The sequence below is a fragment of the Anabrus simplex genome, chromosome 3 (assembly GCF_040414725.1).
Source record: "Anabrus simplex isolate iqAnaSimp1 chromosome 3, ASM4041472v1, whole genome shotgun sequence".
Lineage (NCBI taxonomy): Eukaryota > Metazoa > Arthropoda > Insecta > Orthoptera > Tettigoniidae > Anabrus > Anabrus simplex.
The window spans coordinates 15,184,906-15,206,585 of record NC_090267.1 but is presented as its reverse complement, the minus strand read 5'-3'; the positions used below and the strand labels follow the sequence as shown (position 1 = coordinate 15,206,585).

Genomic DNA, 21,680 nt, shown 5'->3' with positions numbered 1-21,680 from the left:
TGTTGGGATTCTGGAGCTAACAACGACAACGTCCGAGCTTGATATCAGTTACTAATTCAACAATTATTAAGGTGAAGTAAAAATAAATAATAGTTTCCTTTTTCTTGCTTGCTTTTTCTGTTTTATTCTGCTATCAATATTTTTTTTCCTCTGCAGGTCTCTCCTCATGGTGGCAGTCAACGATTCAGTCTCTGCAGGTCTCTCCTCGTGGTGGGAGTCAAAGAACCAATCAAAATTTTATATTAAAAACTCTGTTGTTTCTCATTCAATAAATTTGAATGTAATGTAAAAAGAAATATGTTTTTTCATTCTCCTACTCCTACTTTAGTTAGAGTACAAGGAATAAAGGAGAGTGGCGCAGGATAGTTGAAAGAAAACTTTTTAACAGATTTTGATCATCTAGTTTGGCTTTTACTTTTTCGAAAAAAGAAAAAGATTAAATAAAGGTTTACAATGCATTTTAATATATAATGAAAGTAGACATACAGTACAATAGTTTACAGTGCGCTTTAAATGAAAAAGTTTAAATACAGTACAATACATTGAATAAAAGAAACAGCAAGTGAAATGTTTATCTAGTTTGAAATTCTATAAGAACACAATTTTTTTTCTAAAATAAAAAAAGATTGAAAAATCAAATACAGAAGAAACAAAAGTTTCTAAAATAAAAAGATTAAAGTAAACACAGAAGAAACAAGAGCTTCTCCTGCTATTACTTACAGAGTAAATTACATTATTTTTACATACGGAAGGGTAAACCGATGAGGAAGTAGAGGAGGTGCTCACAACAAAAGGGAGCCTACAATGCAAGATAGTAATACATTGGTTATAATTCTCTCTGCAAGACTGTAATGTCCAAATGGTAATGTATTAATTTTGTTGTCAATGATGTACCTTTTGTCATCATTTGCTGTGAGTGCTAGTTTAAATTGATGAACCGTGAACACAGAATGAGAAGTGGAAGTGATGCACACTTGTAGTTTGTTCACTCGCTCACCTTCATACAGACAACGTCTATACTGATCAGTTGTAAGGTGATCAACATTTTTTGACACTCTTAGCTTTACATGTTGGTTTCTCTTTTTCGCACAACTTAATAGCATACATCTTTGGTCGCAAACCTACAAATTCTTCAACAATACTTCCACCGTTTTCATCCTTCATTAAACCTATTTCACCTGAATTTTTTCTTTCAATTTGGAAAGGATTATTTTCGTCTTAATTTCCTGTGTCAAACAAAACTGAATTTTCCTTCATAAACTCATGGTATATCAAATGAAAACTTATATATCAAACTGTCGGTGTCAGTGTATAGTAGTTGTGAGTTTGAATCTGTGTTTCTCAAAATAACGTTGTAGTGAAAATCGTTCATTTTCATTTTTGACAAATCTAAAATTGTAGCACCGAGGTAAACCGGTTGATTGTGAAGAATTTGAAGTTTTTCATTTCGATAATCATACACTGTTCGTCTACTATAATACGACGTTTGAAGTTTGCTCTTGAGATCAACGTACGTGCACCAGAACGACCCTCCCACTGTGTGACCCATCTGACGTCGCGCAGCTTCCTTACGTTCATTAATGAACGACCAAAAATTGCGTTATTCATTAATTTATAGAAACTTTTCTCGAACTCATTTTTTGCTAACTTTCGTTTCTCTGTGTTCAAATCAATGTAGCATTTTAACCATGCGCTCTGATTAAACTGAATCGGTCTGTAAATGCGAGCTACTTTCATACCTAATTCTGCACACTGTTTTAATAGCCTATAATGAAAAACATACTGTTCCTTGTTGTAAAGAGTGCTCACTAGTTTCGTAGATTTTTCAGGGCACAAAGGATAATCGGCATGTTTATCATGACGTTCTGGGGGGTAGATTAAATCAGCCTCCACCATAAACCCAACATCTGCTTCATCTCCTACATTCATAATGTCTAAATTCTAGACGTTCTCTACCCATTGAAAGCCGCCCGTTGGAAGAAACTGTTGCATAGCGAATCCATACAAATTGTTCACGTCAAAGTACATTATGTATGATTGCGGTTTGGACTCATCGTATGTTAACATGTACTTGTTATTTGCTACTGCATGCCGCGTAACGCATTGCACATTACCACCGCGTATGGAGCGTTCGAAAAACTGCAGCATGTCGACATCTTGAAGTAATTCTAGCTGGACAGCTGTTATATTTTTCATAGCACTCCGTGCCATAGACGGTACCGTGTAGAAATGAGCGGCATCAATACCATATGTCTCTTTTCCACTCAATCTAAAGTTTTCAAATACATCGGCCAAGAGTAAAGTATCGATTTTCAAGTAAAGATCAGAATATTCACCCAACGATTTACAGTTAAACTTATTCCAAATAAGCTGAGCAAACGCGTAGTTTTCTTCCGAAACAGTTTCACCCTTCAAAGAACTAAAGAATGAACTCCTTGGCGGTAAACTAGTGCCGTCTAACACCTCCATACTAGTGATATATTCGTATGGAAATATCCCTTTCCGTTAAGCGAGTTTAAACTGTAAATCATCGGTGAAATACCGTCTCGTTACAAGCTTTGACTCCTCACTAAGTAATAGTGCCATTTTGTCCAGCGAAAAAGGTCAGCTGACAATTACAAATACAGTTCTTAAAGAAGCATCACAATGGCAAATATTGTACAGTCGTGACAATTATCTAATTCAACAGACCATCTAAAACAAATGATACAATTAAAATAATAAAATAAGTCCTCTTTTCTTGGATTATAAAAGTATTACGTAGTATAAAAAGACATGTCATTTGCAAATGTTTTTGTTATTTTGATCAGCGTGAAAATTGGAACTTGCAATGTTATGTATGCACTGATATTAGTATTCTTGAAGTGTCCACTATTTTTGCGTTAAAACTTATGGCTAATTGATTAAAACATTTCGGATGTTTATTCTTGCGATAACTATATTGTTTATTTCACCGTGTTCCTCTGCTGGTAGTACGAGCGTCTTGGAATGACTTGGACACTCTTTTTGAGGAACTGGGTACCTAGTTGTCTAGTGTTCAGTTCGAGGCATTGTCAATATATATGTCCAAGATTCATAATATATACTAATGCTGAGTTGATAGTAAAATGCGTTTTTAAGAATGAAATTTTTTGTTTCTAGTGACGTGCTTCGTAATTTGATGTTGTGTAATTTTGTCAAGTGTCAATTTGTTTTACAATACTTGATGTCTTGAATTTTGAAAGATAGCGTGAAGGCTTCTTCCTTTTATGTTGTAGGCCGTATTTATTATAGATGTTGACACTGTACGTAGCCTACGTGCTGCCGTGTAGCATCGAGCTGTCAGTCAGTGAAGTTAGTTCTAAGTTCACAGTTCTTAGTTCTTAGGACTCAGGCAAGTGATGGATTGCGAGTGACTGTTGGACTCCGAGGTGGAGTCTGAGTATTGGACTCAAGTGAATGAGGCGGTGAATTCAAGAGAGAGTATGTTATAGTGCGCGCGTCAGTGTTGTCAGGGTACTCCGCTATTGAGTGTCATCTGCTACTGTGTAAATCTGTGTGTTGTGACGTACAGTGTAAATAAAGTAATTTACATAAGGAAGTGAACGTGTTCTCATGTGATATTTATTTACGTAAAATAAAATCGCATTGTAGAATGATACCAAGAGGAACAGGTTTTCCAGCATTCGTAAACCAAGATCTAAAAAAAAAAGAAAAAAAAACAAGTGACAGGCTATGCCACAAAACTACCTATGACAGTAGCACGCTGCCTCTCGCCGCTGGCTTCTGTTGTTACTCCATGTCAGGTTTGTGCTGGAAAAAGACGTACGACAGGTTTTTCTCTGGGTACTCCAGTTTTCTCTGTCATCATTCATTCCAGCAATACTCTCCAATATCATTTCATTTAATCTGTCAGTCATTAATCATTTCCCCAGAGGAGACTTCGGCAACCAGCACAATTACTATCCTCGCTGCCAGATGGGGGCTTCATTCATTCCATCCCCAACCCAGTTGAATGACTGGAAACAGGCTATGGATTTTCATTTTCAGATTCTCTACCCATGATAGTGATTTACAGTTATTTTTTATCTGTTGTGTTGCATTCTGTGCCACCAGCCATAGAGTGTAGGGAGCCTGCTTGCCGATACGACATCTTACAGTTATCTATGTCTCATGTTGGAATTACACAGCAATTTCTTTCCATAACTTGAAAGAGTATTATGTACAGTGATACTGCTGTATTGTGTAAGTCACTACTGGTTCCGAACGTAATTAATCAATATTTTCTTCCTATGTAGGACTGTAAATCTATTTGGATAATACCAGGAAAGTAGAGTAGTGCCATCTTTGAACAATATACTTAATAACGTCATTGGTTGAAGATGATGCAAGGAGCATTGTCATTACAATGGTTCTATTGTGTCCAATTCTTAAGGAAAATATAATTACAATGTGTAAGAAGCAAGAAAAATCTACAAGAACTATTCTGAAAATGAAAGACATCTATCTACAAAGATCCCTTCCGAATATTATCGCAAATATGTACAAGGAATAGAAGACATGAACTGCAAAGATACAGTTGCTAAGATAGTAGGGGAGGGGGGGGGTAAGAAGTTACTTTAATCTTGTGCCACATTTAGTAAGCAACGTTTATCAACTGTACCCAACAATACAGCAGTGAAAACACATCAACTTAGCTGCAACAGTAATCAAGATGTTCCAAGCAGGATGAACATGTGACCAGGATTTCAATACTTTTACTGGTGGCCTTTTTCTTGGAGCTGGACTCCGACCGACCGACCGACCGACCGACCGACCGACCGACCGACCGACCGACCGACCGACCGACCGACCGACCGACCGACCGACCGACCGACCGACCGACCGACCGACCGACCGACCGACCGACCGACCGACCGACCGACCGACCGACCGACCGACCGACCGACCGACCGACCGACCGACCGACCGACCGACCGACCGACCGACCGACCGACCGACCGACCGACCGACCGACCGACCGACCGACCGACCGACCGACCGACCGACCGACCGACCGACCGACCGACCGACCGACCGACCGACCGACCGACCGACCGACCGACCGACCGACCGACCGACCGACCGACCGACCGACCGACCGACCGACCGACCGACCGACCGACCGACCGACCGACCGACCGACCGACCGACCGACCGACCGACCGACCGACCGACCGACCGACCGACCGACCGACCGACCGACCGACCGACCGACCGACCGACCGACCGACCGACCGACCGACCGACCGACCGACCGACCGACCGACCGACCGACCGACCGACCGACCGACCGACCGACCGACCGACCGACCGACCGACCGACCGACCGACCGACCGACCGACCGACCGACCGACCGACCGACCGACCGACCGACCGACCGACCGACCGACCGACCGACCGACCGACCGACCGACCGACCGACCGACCGACCGACCGACCGACCGACCGACCGACCGACCGACCGACCGACCGACCGACCGACCGACCGACCGACCGACCGACCGACCGACCGACCGACCGACCGACCGACCGACCGACCGACCGACCGACCGACCGACCGACCGACCGACCGACCGACCGACCGACCGACCGACCGACCGACCGACCGACCGACCGACCGACCGACCGACCGACCGACCGACCGACCGACCGACCGACCGACCGACCGACCGACCGACCGACCGACCGAAGGGCAGTCACCCAGGTGGCAGGTTCCCTATCTGTTGTTTTCCTAGCCTTTTCTTAAATGATTGCAAAGAAATTGGAAATTTATTGAACATCTCCCTTGCTAAGTTATTGCAATCCCTAACTCCCCTTCATATAAATGAATATTTGCCCCAATTTGTCCTCTTGAATTCTAACTTTATCTTCATATTGTGATCTTTCCTACTTTTAAAGACACCATCCAAACTTATTCGTCTACTGATGTCCTCCCATGCCATCTCTCCACTGACAGCTCGGAACATACCACTTATCAGATAAACAATTAAATGTATGGCTTTTCAGGCGTTTGCTCTATTAACCAGCGTTTCATCTTAGGTCTGACACTAGACTCTTCTAGGTTGGATGTGTCAGACCCTACCCACTGATGCTGGGTGTATGCAGGTGAACTTATCAGAAGCCTATTTATGAGGCACAGTCTGATAACTGCATACGGGGGATAAAACTCCACAATGGAATTAATGCCCGCCTAGCAAATCCGAATGGAAATTCTAAGTTCCCATGGAGGGAATTAGATATTTTCCCAATGAAGATCTTTCCTTAAATTTGCTCTAGAGCAAACACCTGAAAAGCCACACATCTAATTGTTGATCTGATTTTTGATATGCTTTATAGGTGGAAGATATCTAATTCCCTCCATGGGAACTTAGAATTTACATATCACTTAGTCGAGCAGCTTGTCTCTTTTCTCCCAAGTCTTCCCAGTCCAAACTTAGCAACATTTTTGTTATGCTACTGTTTTGGCGTTTGCTCTATTGACCAGCGTTTCGAGTCTGGTGTCAGACCTAAGGCGAAACGCTGGTTAATAGAGCAAACGCCTGAAAAGCCTTACATCTGATATGTTTTTGACATGCTCTATTGGTGAAAAATATCTAATTCCCTCTATGGGAATTTAGAATTTTCCATGCTACTGTTTTGTCGGAAATCGTCCAGAACAAATTGAGCTGCTCTTTTTTGGATTTTTTTCCAGTTCCTGAATCAAATAATCCTGGTAAGGGTCCCATACACTGGAACCATACTCTAGTTGGGGTCTCACCAGAGACAAATATGCTCTCTCCTTTACATCCTTACTACAACCCCTAAATACTCTCATAACCATGTGCAGAGATCTGTACCCTTTAATTACAATCATATTTATGTGATTACCCCAATGAAGATCTTTCCTTATATTAATACATAGGTATTTAGAATGATCCTCAAAGGGAACTTTCACCCCATCAACACAGTAATTAAAACTGAGAGGACTTGTCCTATTTGTGAAACTCACAACCTGACTTTTATCCCTGTTTATCATCATACCATTGCTTACTGTCCATCTCACAACATTATCGAGGTCATTTTGCAGTTGCTTACAAGCTTGTATCTTAATTATTACTCTGTACAGAATAACATCATCTGCGAAAAGCCTTATCTCTGATTCCACTTCTTTACACATACGGTATCATTGATATATATAAGAAAACACAAAGGTCCAATAATACTGCCTTGAGGAATTCCCCTCTTAATTTTTTACAGGGACAAATAAAGCTTCACCTACTCAAATTCTCTGTGTTCTATTTTCTAGAAACAGAGCCACCCATTCAGTCACTCTTTTGTTAAGTCCAATTGCACTCATTTTTGCCAGTAGTCTCCCATGATATACCCTATCAAATGCCTTAGATAAGTCAATCACAATACAGTCCAATTGACCTCCTGAATCCAGGATATCTGCTATATCTTGCTGGAATCCTACAAGTTGGGCTTCAGTGGAATAACTTTTCCTAAACCCCAACTGCCTTCTATCAAACCAGTTTTTTTTTTTTTTTTGCAAACATGTCTTACATAATCAGAAAGAATGCTTTCCCAAAGCTTACATACAATGCATGTCAAACTGATTGGCCTGTCATTTTCAGCTTTATGCATATCACCCTTTCCTTTATACACAGGGGCTACTATAGCAACTCTCCATTCATTTGGTAAAGTTCCTTCATGCAAACAAAAATCAAACAAGTACTTCAGATATTGTACTATATCCCAACCCATTGTCTTTAGTATATCCCCCGAAACCTTATCAATTCCAGCCGCTTTTCTAGTTTTCAACTTTTGTATCTTACTGTGAATGTCATTGCTCTCATAGGTAAATTTTAATACTTCTTTAGTATTAGTCACCTCCTCTATCTGGACATTATCCTTGTAACCAACAATCTTTACATACTGCTGACTGAATACTTCTGCCTTTTGAAGATCCTCGTATGCACACTCCCCTTGTTCATTAATGATTCCTGGAATGTCCTTCTTGGAACCTGTTTCTGCCTTAAAGTACCTATACATACTCTTCCATTTTTCAATAAAATTAGTGTGGCCACCGATTATGCTTGCCATCATGTTATCCTTAGCTGCCTTCTTTGCTAGATTCAATTTCATAGTAAGTTCCTTCAAATTCTCCTTACTTCCACAGCCATTTCTAACTCCATTTCTTTCCAACCTGCACTTCCTTCTTAGTCCCTTTACTTCCCTGTTATAATATAGTGGATATTTATCATTCCTTACCACCTTTAAAGGTACAAACCTATTTTCACATCCTCAACAATTGCTTTAAACCCATCCCAGAGTCTGTTTACATTTTTATTTACCGTTTTCCACCGATCATAGTTATTAAAAACTCCCTCATGCCTGTTTTATCAGCCATATGGTACTGTCTAACAGTCCTAATTTTAATCTCTTCCTTTCTATCAAATTTATTTTTAATTACCACAAAACAGCTTCGTGATCACTAATACCATCTATTACTTCGGTTTCTCTATAGAGCTCATCTGGTTTTACAAGCACCACATCCAGAATATTCTTCCCTTTAGTTGGTTCCATCACTTTCTGAATTAGGTGCCCTTCCAATATTAACTTATTTGCCATTTATTGAATATTGAATTTTCACGAGCGCATTGTAATCGAAACCGACTTTCAACCTATTAGGTCGTGTTACGTACATTTAGTACATATTGAAGAGATGTTAAGTAACATGACCTAATAGGTTGAAAGTTGGTTTCGATTATTTGCCATTTGTTGGTCATGCTTCCTGTCATTCACATTACCTTCACAATTGACATTTGTTAAATTGAGATCACCCGCTACGATCACGTTCCTTTCCTTATCGTTTTCCACATACCTGATTATCTTATCAAATAATTTTGAATCAGCATCTGCGCTACCCTTTCCTGGTCTGTACACTCCAAAGACATCAAGTTGCCTATTATCTTTAGAAATGAGCCTTAACCCTAGAATTTTGTGCTTGTCATCTTTAACTTTTTCGTAGTTTACAAATTCTTCTTTCATGAGAATGAATACTCCCCCTCCTATCCTATCTCTACGATACACCCTCCAGTTCCGTGAGAAAATTTCTGCATCCAATATATCATTCCTCAGCCATGATTCAACTCCTATTACAATATCTGGTAAGTATATATCTATTAAATTACTTAATTCTATTCCTTTGTTTACAATACTGCTACAGTTGAGCACTAACAGTTTTATGTCATTCCTACTTGATTTCCTTCTTGGGTTCTTGGAAATTGGGTGAAAGAAGATGACACCCTGTTGGGAAGGAGTATATATTTTCTTGAAGTACCAATGCTGTAAAAAGTGCCTACAGAAAATGTCAACTGCATATATGTGAATTATTATTTGGAAATTAGAAAGAAGACATTATCTCCCCTCACTGGGAAACTGCTATCCTCTATATTTCTTGTAATGAAGAGTTAGGTGCGTGATAATATATCATATTTACCTGATGATTTGCAATGGAGCACCCAATCAGGCATTTAACACAATTAATTCTGCAGTAGGCCTACTTACTGGAGAAATTGCTTGCCAGAACTTAAATGACTAATTAGCGGTTATACAGCTTTGATATAATTGAGAGTTTACAGAAGAATATAGAAAAATATGCCCGTAATTCCCTGATCAGGGGGGGGGAACAATTCAACATAGCCTATGTGGACTGAAACAGCCTGACTGACACAATGTTTCTGCAACCCTAGCAGTAAACATGAGCAACACAATTGGGTTGGTCATTTCTGGCTGCCTTGCATAATCCTGAAGGCTATGACCATATTAAGGAAGCAATTATTTGCTTTTTAGGGACCACCATTCGACCATTTTAATTATTAGGAATACACATTATGATCGTATAATTATTTACGAAAAAATTAGAGCTAGCACAAACCATTTTGGGATTCTGAAACAACTCAGCCCTTTTCATGATTGAGAAAACTTTTCATTCCATTCAGATTGTTTGAAAATTGCACACTTACTCCACCGAACCAAGCATGCTTGCACTCTTTATTATAAGTAATATATGTATTACCATAAAGAATAAACCCTAAATTATATTAAATTTAAAAAGGCTATTAGAGGCTGAAAATAGGAACAGTCAACTTTGTAATGAAGACAGGTTACTAAAAAACAAATCTTACCGTACTTTATTTGTCTAGAGCAAGCGATTCCAAATGAGGTGCTCCCAAATCTTTAATTTGCAATAACATATAATCTCATCAATTCACTGAATTGATAAGGGCTAACTGTCAAGACCAAGAAGTGGCAGCCGCCATGACAGTTACAGGCAAAAGTTAGTTCGCTGTGCTTCAACCAGGGGTGCTGTAACGAGTATGTTTAGCAGTCAATGCTCTAATAGCTGTCCCTCGATATCTTGCTGAGTGTCGCGTATTGTCTCTACTGTATTTGGTCCAGCCTCTTTCAACACTCAGTGCAGAGCAAGAGCAGGAGTGCAGTGGTTGTGGTGTGTCTGTTAGGTACATTATTGGTGCCATACTTCAGGCAACTTGCTGAAACAATAAAATGAAATAAACAAATGTTATTGAGCAATACTTACCAGTTCACTTCCTGTATGCACCCATAATTTATGAAGGATGTACTGTAGATCCAGTAGGTTTTAAGAGTAAATAAACGACACTAAGTTCAGGTAAACTATCCTCAACTAAGCACGAACAACAGTCACGATCCAGAATACGGAATACACTACCTGGCAAGTAAAAATGGTGTGGTTTTATTCTGTCTGAAATAATTAAGAAATACGCTGACAAATCCTTACCTGGTTCTTAGTTATGAATCAACATATTGCCAAAATCATTCGGTTTTATGGCACAGTGGATAAAATGATATATGGTACTGTAGTTTTAAATCAAATTAAGGGAAATATATTACCGTTATTTTGGCTTTAAAATATAGGCCTTGTCATCACATCCCTTAATAATCTCACATCTACCCTCCACCTACTCCTCATGCATCTTGCTGCAGGCAATCTCGTCTTATCTTTACCTCCCGCACCCTTCCCTCCAACATCCATCTCCGTAGCCATCTCTTATTTCAACAAATCGTCTACCCATCTTCTTCCTCTATCATATCCCACTTTCTTGTCACCTCTCCTGGTCCGAGAGATCGCGTCACCATCTAGGGGACCTGCCCCGCCCTTAGGGCGGGGAATGAATACAAGGGGAAATGTGTAAATATCCTCTGACATTTGTACCCTGTGAAATGTAAACTCGTAAAGTCTGAGAAATAATGCAACAACTGTAAATATATGTAAACACTGTCAATTTGCACAATGCCAAAAATTGTAAATAATGTAAAAAACCAATAAATTATTTTAAAGAAAGAAGAAAAGAGAGAAAGGGGGCAAAATTTAACGTTGTAAATATTGTAAATGTTTGAACTGTAAAGCTTTGTAATCATTTAGCACAGAAAAAGAAACTAATGTATAAGCAGAAGCCCAGCTAATTGTACCAACAAAAACCACAATGATGTAAACCAGGAAACCATGTTAAAAATATCTATTGTACAAATTTGAACAATCACTAAAGCACTTAGCCAAGAGGTCGAGAACCTCTCCTAGCTCCTTCACTGCATCAAACCACCATCTCCCCTCTCCCTACTCCATCAAACCACCAAACCCGCCGAATCTCCTGGCCAGAGAAAAGGCGTTACCTTCTAGTTGGCCCGCCCCTCTCCTTCGAGGAGGGGAATGAAAACCTTCCCTGGATCCTAGGAGATCACTGGCTAAAGAGCTGGCAATGTTTATAGTCGAGGACCGGGAGGGGGTCCTCTGGGAGAGACAGAAAGAGAGAGCAGTCTCTCACTCACCCTTCCCCTATTTCTGGTAGGGGCTGGGAGGTAGCCCCCATGGAGGGAGGAGAGGACCTCCTCTACCTTCCCAAGAACCAAAACCTCGGTCCCTAAACTAACCCCATGTGGTTAGGTTAGCATCCATGGTTGCAGGTTAGGTTTCGATGTCAATGACAAGGGATGAAGGCCCTCGGGTCAACGACCTTGTCCGCACCAAAAAGTGCTGACTCGGCAAAAAAAGTGTAGGAAAATGCTGACTCAGCACCCATTGTTTTAGAACATACTTGACCTGCTACTTGTCTTCATTCACAATGCCTTCCTATTCTAACTTCTTGGCTTTTAATTCTTCATCCTTCTGATACTTGCATTCAGCCCATAAATTCACTTAATTATATGAGGCATTTCATCTCATAATTCATGGCCTAGTGTGCGTTAAATCTCTCCATTCTGGAGTACTGTCTTTCAAACCCGTGATTTCCCTGGGTGATGCTTTTCCTCTATACTGGAACTTAATTCTTTCTCAAATTGACAATTCACAGGCATTAGAAAGGAACATACCCCATTCTCAACTTGCAGACTTTAATCCTAACAAACCAACATCAAACTATAGCCTGTTCATCTCCCTTTTGAAATTCTCTAACCTATCACAAGGATTCAAACTTCAAACATTCTACGCTCCGACTTGCAGAATGTCACTATCCATATTACTGATGAGTGCTCCCTCTTGTCCTAACCCGGAGATCCGAAGGAGGGAATATGTTACCTGGGATGAAGCCATGGTCAGTATGGTACCTATTCCTACAGAGAGAGTTGCATGTTATCTGGAGTTAGCTGCGGCTGTAGGTTCCTGTTGCTTTCAGCTGAGTAGCAGTATCAACAAAGCTAAGCCATGCTAAGTATTATTAGAACACCATAACAGTCAATTATCTAGACGGCCATCGTTTCAACTTCCGAAAGGCCCATTTCCATGAACCATTCGTTAGTCTGGTCTCTCGAGAGATACCCATCCGATATGGTTGCACCTGCGGTTGGGCTATCTGCTTCATTGAGACACGTAAGACTTCCCACTGCGGCAAGGTCACTTGATTCACAGGGGAAGTGGGGTGGAGGTAATTTAATTACATGTGTGGTATATTCTTATGCCAGCTCCACGGTGTAGAGGTAGCGTGTCTACCTCTAACCCGCAGGCCCTGGGTTCGATTCCCGAACAGGGATTTTTACTTGGATCTGAGGGCTGGATCAATATCCACTCAGCCATGGGCGCCCGCAGGAACTTTTCCAGGAGGGAGGGTGCACATTAACAATTTTCTTGCATATAAAAACCAATATAACGTCAGAAACATTAAACTGTTTTCAGAAATTTCCGGTTATAACAGATGCTAGAAGACAGTCAGTAAGTTCAGTTTATGAAATAATCTGGTATGATATTAAACAATGGAACATCATCCTTTTTAGACTGAGCAGCGGTCACTTGATGAGGTTTGGTCTGTGATATATTCTTATAGACAAAGAACACCAGAATAGTTATAAATTGTTGCAAACGCTATTCACAATATGCGGTTTCGTTTCGAAGTGGCAGCAATGTTGTTCCATAGTGTTGATATTAAAATTTTACATTGTTTTTATATAGGTGTATCTTCTAATCAGAACATCTTGTAAGTTACAGTTTTATTTCATTAATTTTGAGATTACGCCGAAATCTTTGCGTGTCCACAACAGTTCTCGATAGAGAATCATTGACTTTTGCCAATTTATTGGTGTAGTTAGAGAACTCCGTATCGTGCGGTATCTCGTAAGAAATAAAGTACGGTAAGCTTTGGTTTTCAGTACACTGTCTTCATTTAAAAAGTTGATTATTTCTATGTTTAACTTACAGTAAGCTTTCTAAATAAAATGTTACCGAAGGATTAATCTTAACGGTACTGGTAATATTTGTAACATAATGAAAAGTGCGCGCTCACACAACTTTTCCAAATATTCCTCAACCGAATGACAAGTTTCCGATTACGAATCTGGCAGAACTGTTTCAGTCTCACATTGTTTGCGCTAGCTCGAAGTTTTTTCGTCAATCAGTATGAGATTATAACCTTCTCGCCGTGTGGTACGTTAGCTCGTGTGTACGGCGTTTGGTGATTAGTCTTCGGGTGTTGTGTATAGAGAGTGGGAGGCTTACGCTAGTGTCGGTTGATAATATATTAGTGGAAAGTGAAATGGAGCAGGAACACATCAGTGATTCCGTGCAGTTATCGTCATCCAATTCAACCACTAGAGATCAACGAAATGCATCTGCAGGAACCCAGAACTGTTCTACTGACAACCAGCATGATCAGCTATCAGCAGTCCAGCCAATGAATAATACACCTGAGTATTATAACAAATTTCATTATGGTCCAGTCATAGTTTTCGTAGAATCCACCGCGGACAAGAACATAGGTCAATTACATCCTATGGCCCTTGGACGCCGGTTTTATGAACAGGAAGTAAACGTTAAATCAATTCAAAGAAAGGGTAGTGACTTTCCATACTGCCAGACAAGCTAATGAGTTTTTGCGCAACCCAATATTGGACTCACTAAAAATCAAGGCGTACATTCCCTCATTACAAGTACTCCGAGTGGGTATAATACGTGGTGTAGATAAAAACCTTTCACATGAGGAAATCCTTAATCAATTGGACACTTCAGTACCTGTTAAATCAGTACAACGGTTGAATCGTAAAGTCGTGCAGGAGGGTGTAACGTCGTATCTCCCTACTGGATCTGTTAAGATTATTTTTCGAGCAAAATCTCTCCCTCAACAAGTTGCATTGTATAAAGTATACATGGACGTAGAACCTTTTATCTTTTCCCCTATTCGTTGTAGAAAGTGCCAGAGTGGTAAATGCTCACAGTTACATGCAACTAACCAGTGTACAGACCCTTTACTCAGTGTGCCTATTGCAAGAAAGACCATCTCACGAGATCATTTGAATGCCCTGAACAAATATACCAAGTACGAATTAAAAAACTCATGAGTACAGAACACATTTCTTTTCCTGAAGCAAATGCTAGGGTGTCACTTCCGGTGTATTATCCTGATCAACAGCCTAATCAGTTTCCCCCATTATCGCAAGAGAGTAGGTCACCCCCGCCTGAAAATCCACGGAAACGGAAGTTTACTCAAGTAGTTATGCAGCCTCTGCCTTCAGCACCTGAACTAGGTTATGACAGACAGGGATATTTATCCATCCTTCGTAATGACAATGTTCCTTCAGAACGAACAACTCCCACTCCAAGTACATCATTACCAACTGAACCAGTGTTAACTACTCAGCCTTCATCTCAACACCGAATACAGAGAAATATTTCAGTCTCACAGGCCCAGAATTCTCCTCAAACGAAGGAATACCTTCACCAAGAAATTCATCTCATCTTTGTAATGTTAATACAACTATTGGGTCACGACCCTCAACTAAGTAATGTCATTTATAAATTAAGAGATCACATCATGAATGTAAGCTCATGATCAGAATTCTTCAATGGAATAGTAGGAGTGTAATTTCCAAAAGACAAGAATTACAATTACTAATACAAGAGTCTCAGGCTAATCTCATATTTTTACAGGAAACATCGTTTAAACCACACTCCCATTTTCGATTAGCAGGTTATCATATAATAAGACATGATGGTGATGGGTACGATGGGGTAGCCACATGTATTCAATATGCAATAGGACTCATATATAATAATATCTATTTTCTAAATGTATATTGTCCCCCACACATATACATTACGCAAGGTCAATGGTCACAATTTTTCGCTCAATTTGACCAGGTTCAGCACATCTTCGTTTTTGGAGATTTCAGTTGTCATCTTACTGCATGGGAAAGTTCAACAGATACATCAAAAGGATACATTTTATTATTAATGTCCAATAGACACGATTTTTCAATTCTCAACGACGGCTCTCCAATACGTATTTCACCTCCCGGTTCCCCCCCTTGCGCGATCGATTTAACGCTTTGCCGTACACGCATGGTTCCATTTACCACATGGCATACTTCGGCAGATACCCATTCTTGCAAGTAATCAACTTCATTTTCTGTATCAAAATTTTATCACCAAATTTTACAATATTTAAAATTCTTCCAGCGTTTTGATACTTTTTTTGCCTTTTGGCAAATTTATTTGTCAACAGTACATGTTTCGTTCCTTATTTAGGAACATCCTCAGCTGTTATTGTAGCTTAGGTAAATTGCTAAGATTTTAAACACGTTAATTTGCAGGTACATTGATTCACTTAAAAACTACTAAAAATACTAATTAAATTAAATGATATTAAAAACAATGTAGGGGTTAGTGTGTTAATGATATGAGAATGGATGATTACATAGTTGGTCAGCTTAAAAACTATGTCTATTCATTTGAATAGTTGTTAAAAATCTCATTTTGTTACATTAAAATGTCTGTTTGCGGTTAAAAGTTTAAAAAATGTTTGACTTTGTAATACTGTTCAAATTATTTAATGTTTTATCTTCTGTTCCTTCCAGGTAAGTTGTTATATATTATGAGTTTGCTTATGGTGCCTTTGATTGAGTCTTATGTGGAACTTTGAAGCTGATTGCTGATCAATTTTTGTGAAGGGAGCTTCGTTTCAATTTCTGAAATGAAATAAAATAAGGAAATGGGAATTTGTTTAGAAAACATGTGTCTTTACGTAATAACTAAGTGTATAAAAAAGTTCTTTACTTTGCTATTGTTAGACTCCAATTCTACTGTGACCCTGGAGGGACGTTTGTTGCTGCTTTGCGTCTTGTATAGTAATGGTGTGTGCGTTCCGTTGCATGCTCCTCCTCACGGGGAGGCAGGGTTGCGGAGAGGGGAGGGGGGCATGTCGATTACTGTCACGGCATCAACTTTAGAAGGGCTAGGGAGAGGGGATGTACAAAATGGCGGAGGTTCGGTCTTATTGATCCTTTTACTATTTGTATTGCGTCTTTTGCCTAAAGTTTCAAGACTTGATAGTGTCCCTTCAAATATAGGGTTTCTAATGTCAATAGTTTCATTTAGGTTATTGTCCTGATTGCTTTTTTGTTCTAAATAAATGTGTTCCGAGGGTACGGTGGAACAGCAGAGGTGAAAGAAGGTGCGGGTTGGAATAGGTCTCAACTACCAAATTAAAGGTAATTTAAAACTTTAACAAAGGTTATATTTTCTCTTCAAAATCAACAAATAACAGTAAACAACATTCATCAATTTCCACTAGGTGAAATAACAATGAAAGTCAGGTACAAAATGATTTTTCCCATCAGGTGTTTTTTACCAAGTTTTGGGCTTCGAGCCCCACACTCACAACCTTTGAGCGAATAGCTCAACTTTACCCAGTTACCAAATGAACAAAGGAGCAGAAAACCCCATCATTCCAAGGAGCACTTGCCCCTAATTACAATGTTAAGCCTCCTAGAGGCACGCAGAGATCAAATTAGGAAAGAGCAGTCTTGCTCTCAATTTTACAAGCCTATCAAAGGCCACAACCAACTTCACTCCTAACTGCCGTCAAGGCACACATACAGTGAAACAGGGGTACCTTGTACCCTACCTACAGGGCCTTCACATGAAGAAAACAAAACATCAGGTTTAGTTACTGGCCCATAATGCAAAAATAGAATGGAGGCGATAACTTGCACTCCTACACCAAGTTTTGTCAAAAACCTATGTGGCGCTAGGCCGATGATACAGGGGCTAATCCCATTCTATGGAGGTGACTAGTCGGCAAATAAGTTTAAGACTTTAAGAAGGAAGAGAAAAACGGTTACGAAAACATAGTCACCTCAAATTCAAAATGAAGGGGAGTTCGAGAGGGTGAAGCACTCTCTATCCCCGCTTTACAGACTTGTAATTTGTAGATAGAAAAGAATTTACATTTTAAAAGGGTAGGTTACATACTAAAAGTTACGAACCCTTCCCGAGAGTTAAACTGCTGAGCTAGCAAGAAATGAAGATGTTAACAGGCCATTACCTTGTAGATGAACTGCTGCTTGGAGAAAGAGGCGCTTCCCGCCCCCTGCTACATATCCATACACTAAGAAAGATGTTACAGAAGTGGCCCGGAGACAAGAAAATCAGCAGTTTATATACCCTCGTGGAACATTCGAGACCGTTCCTGAATAATAACAACCCGCCCACAAACTTTTATTGGCTACCAGCAAAAACTAATACACCAATCGATGAAGAAACACCTTATTGGTGGAAAATTAATTACAGAAGTTTATGATTGGCTAATTTCAAAACTGGCAGAAGGAAAGGATTATATTGCCAACCCAGAAACCACAGAACAAAATTTAGTAAAAATAAAACTTAGGAATACAATATTTCTTCAAGAAAGTTCATTCCATTGCACCAGAGTGTGTTACCATAGTTTGGGTAGCGACATCGGTTAGAGAATGTTCAAACTTCTTGATACGGAGCAAACAAACACAAATCAAAATAGACACAGTTCAGAACACTTCAAGATTACTAAATTTACAGTAGTGACATCTTCCGAGAAACCGTTGAGTTAATACAGTTTGTTAAAGTTCAGGATTTCTCCTGTAGAGAGGTTTCAACTGGCACAATATTTGAATTCGCGGCGTGGAGGTGTACCGCCCGGTACAAAATGTATAGATTTTCTAATGTATTAAGGAGAGCTCCTTTGTTTATTTTATGCAATATAGTTAAATCCTGCTCTATGGTTGTGAATTGATGTCCGGTTGAACTCATGTGTTGGCCCATCGCGGAAATTTTTTTTGTCTTTCAGCGTTGACATGCTCCTGGTATCTTACAGTAAAACTGCGCCGTGTTTGTCCGACATAACTTTTTTGCATTGGTGACACTTCAATGTATAAACTCCTGATTCAGAATGTTTGTTTTTTCCTAGGGAATTAACACTACTGTATTGTAATTAAATAATTTATGCTTTGTGTTATTGCTGGTTGAATGTGCGATCTTATAATTATATTTTCTAAACAAATTGGTTACTGTGTATAGGTTAGGGTTATTGAACGTGAACTTGGTGTATTTGTCTTTCTTTTTTGTTTCGGGTTTTAGGTTAGTTTGTAATTTCTGTTTGAATTTACCGATTATTTTGTTTATTATTTTTGGTTCAAAACCGTTGTATTGGGCTTGTTTGCGAATAAAGAGCAGTTCTTTTTCTCTTTCTGTGTGCGTAAGGGGTATATTAAACGCTCTATATATGTAACTGTAATAAGCTGACCGTTTTTGCGATTCTGGGTGCAGTGAGTACTTCTTTATTGTAATGGGACTAAAAGTAGGTTTTCTTGAAGAAACACAGAAGACGTGTTTAAAATCTTAGCAATTCACCTAAGCTACAATAACAGCTGAGGATGTTCCTAAATAAGGAACGAAACATGTACTGTTGACAAATAAATTTGCCAAAAGGCAAAAAAGTATCAAAACGGTGGAAGAATTTTAAATATTGTAAAATTTAGTGATTAAATTTTGATACGGAAAATGAAGTTGATTACTTGCAATTCTAAGGCCAACCAGGCAAATAAACAAGGCAACATCTATTTTAATCTAAAGGTGAAGGTAGCTAAGTTAACTAAGGACATAGATTTCTTAAAGAAATGTCTTAAAGACAACCTGGTTCCTAAATTTCTAAGTAAAACCCAAAAGAAACACGTACCTTCCAGGCACCACTTAGAAACACAAAAGAGAGTCAATCAAATATGGCTAAAAATGAAATAAAATACCTTTATAGAAAGAAAGCATTTCTCAATGGTAAAATGTAATAGGCACATCTCCAAAGTCCAACACTACTGTTACCCTTAGAGTGGGATTCGTTTCAAAGATACATCCAAGAAAAAATGGATATCATTTTAAGTAAAAAACAGGAAACCCTTAATAACAAATTAACATCGTTAAAAAATGCCAAGATAAAAAATGAAAATGGCAAAGCTTACTCTTCAAATTCAGAAAATGAATTGGAAGAATACCCTTTGCCCGTTAAGAATATTTCTAAGGTTAATCTCACTGAGGAGGAAATGAAAAACCTAAGTCAAGGCCCTAACTTCAATTGGATAGGTAGAAACAAAGAAAAAAGAGCTAATAACTACCATTGCAGAAGTAGAAACAGCTATACAAAAACTTCCTAACGAAGTTCAGAATGACGTCAGACTGGAGGTAAAAAAGAAAATTCCGAAACTAGTAAAAGGCTTAATAGTTTCCCATAACAGAAGTAAACCTACTTCAAGTTTATCACATAAAATAAAACAAGAGGAAATAGTAATTACCAAAGCAGACAAGGGAGGGACAACAGTAGTTTTAGATAAGGAGGAATAAATCAAAAAACAGAAACTTTCTTCAATAATAGCACTTTTTCAGAAATAGAGACCCTACAACTAAAACTCAGAAAGAGTTAAAAACACTATTAAGAAACGCAACTTTTATTTTAAGTGAACAAGATGTCCAAAACTGATAAACATGAATCCTAGCCTTCCAACAGCAAGAGCCTTACCAAAGTTACATAAAGAAGGAATTCCCATAAGACCTATAATAAACTTCCGCAATAGCCCTACTTAAAAAACATCACAATACATACACACATTCCTAACCAAACATTACGTTTTTCACAACAAGACACCAATAAAAAATTCTGTAGACTTTTGCAAAGTACTCAAAAACTTTAAATTAACACCACATCAAGTAACATGTTCCTTTGATATCAAAGACATGTATACAAATATTCTAGTGGACGAAACAATAAAAATTATCAAGAAGAATCTTATAGAACATAAACAACTCGGCATACCAGAAGTAGAAGATTTCATTAATATACTTAAATTCGTTACTAAACACAATTACTTCACTTTCAATAAAAAAAAATATATAGACAAGAAGGCCTTCCAATGGGTGCTCCCGCTTTGGGCATTTTAACCAATATTTATCTTGATTACCTCGAACATACCAAAATAATAGGACAAATAGAAGGTCTCAATTTATGGAGAAGCTTTGTTGACGACACTTTTGCCGTAATAGATCGAAGAGAGAATAACAGTAACGATATTCTCAATAAATTAAATACACTTGATTCCAGAATAAAGTTTACATTAGAGAAAGAGAAAGAAAGCTCCATTAACTTTTTAGACATAAATGTAACACGGAAAAACTCCCATTACAATAAAGAACTACTCATTGCACCCAGAATCGCAAAAAGGTCAGCTTATTACAGTTACATATATAGAGCGTTTAATATACCCCTTACACACACAGAAAGAGAAAAAGAACTGCTCTTTATTCGCAAACAAGCCCAATACAACGGTTTTGAACCAAAAATAATAAACAAAATAATCGGTAAATTCAAACAGAAATTACAAACTAACCTAAAACCCGAAACAAAAAAGAAAGACAAATACGCCAAGTTCACGTTCAATAACCCTAACCTATACACAGTAACCAATTTGTTTAGAAAATATAATTATAAGATCGCACATTCAACCAGCAATAACACAAAGCATAAATTATTTAATTACAATACAGTAGTGTTAATTCCCTAGGAAAAAACAAACATTCTGAATCAGAAGTTTATGAATTGAAGTGTCACCAATCCAAAAAAGTTATGTCGGACAAACAGGGCGCAGTTTTACTGTAAGATACCAGGAGCATGTCAACGCTGAAAGACATAAAAAAAATTCTGCGATGAGCCAACACATGAGTTCAACCGGACATCAATTCACAACCATAGAGCAGGATTTAACTATATTGCATAAAATAAACAAAGGAGCTCTCCTTAATACATTAGAAAATCTATACATTTATTTAGAACAAAAAACCAATCAGGACAATAAC

General features: G+C 38.8%; 1 protein-coding gene across 3 annotated transcripts in view; it reads left to right on the top strand.

The window, feature by feature from the left end:
* Nucleotides 1-13,573: 13,573 nt before the first annotated feature.
* The window catches only part of LOC136866948 (zinc finger protein 792), a 134,003-nt gene continuing 125,896 nt past the window's right edge, over nt 13,574-21,680 (top strand). For all 3 annotated transcript variants that reach the window (XR_010859593.2, XM_067144040.2, XM_068226960.1), the window contains exon 1: nt 13,574-13,666. The gene's annotated coding sequence lies outside the window, so the exon portion shown is untranslated. The remainder of the gene's footprint in view (nt 13,667-21,680) is intronic.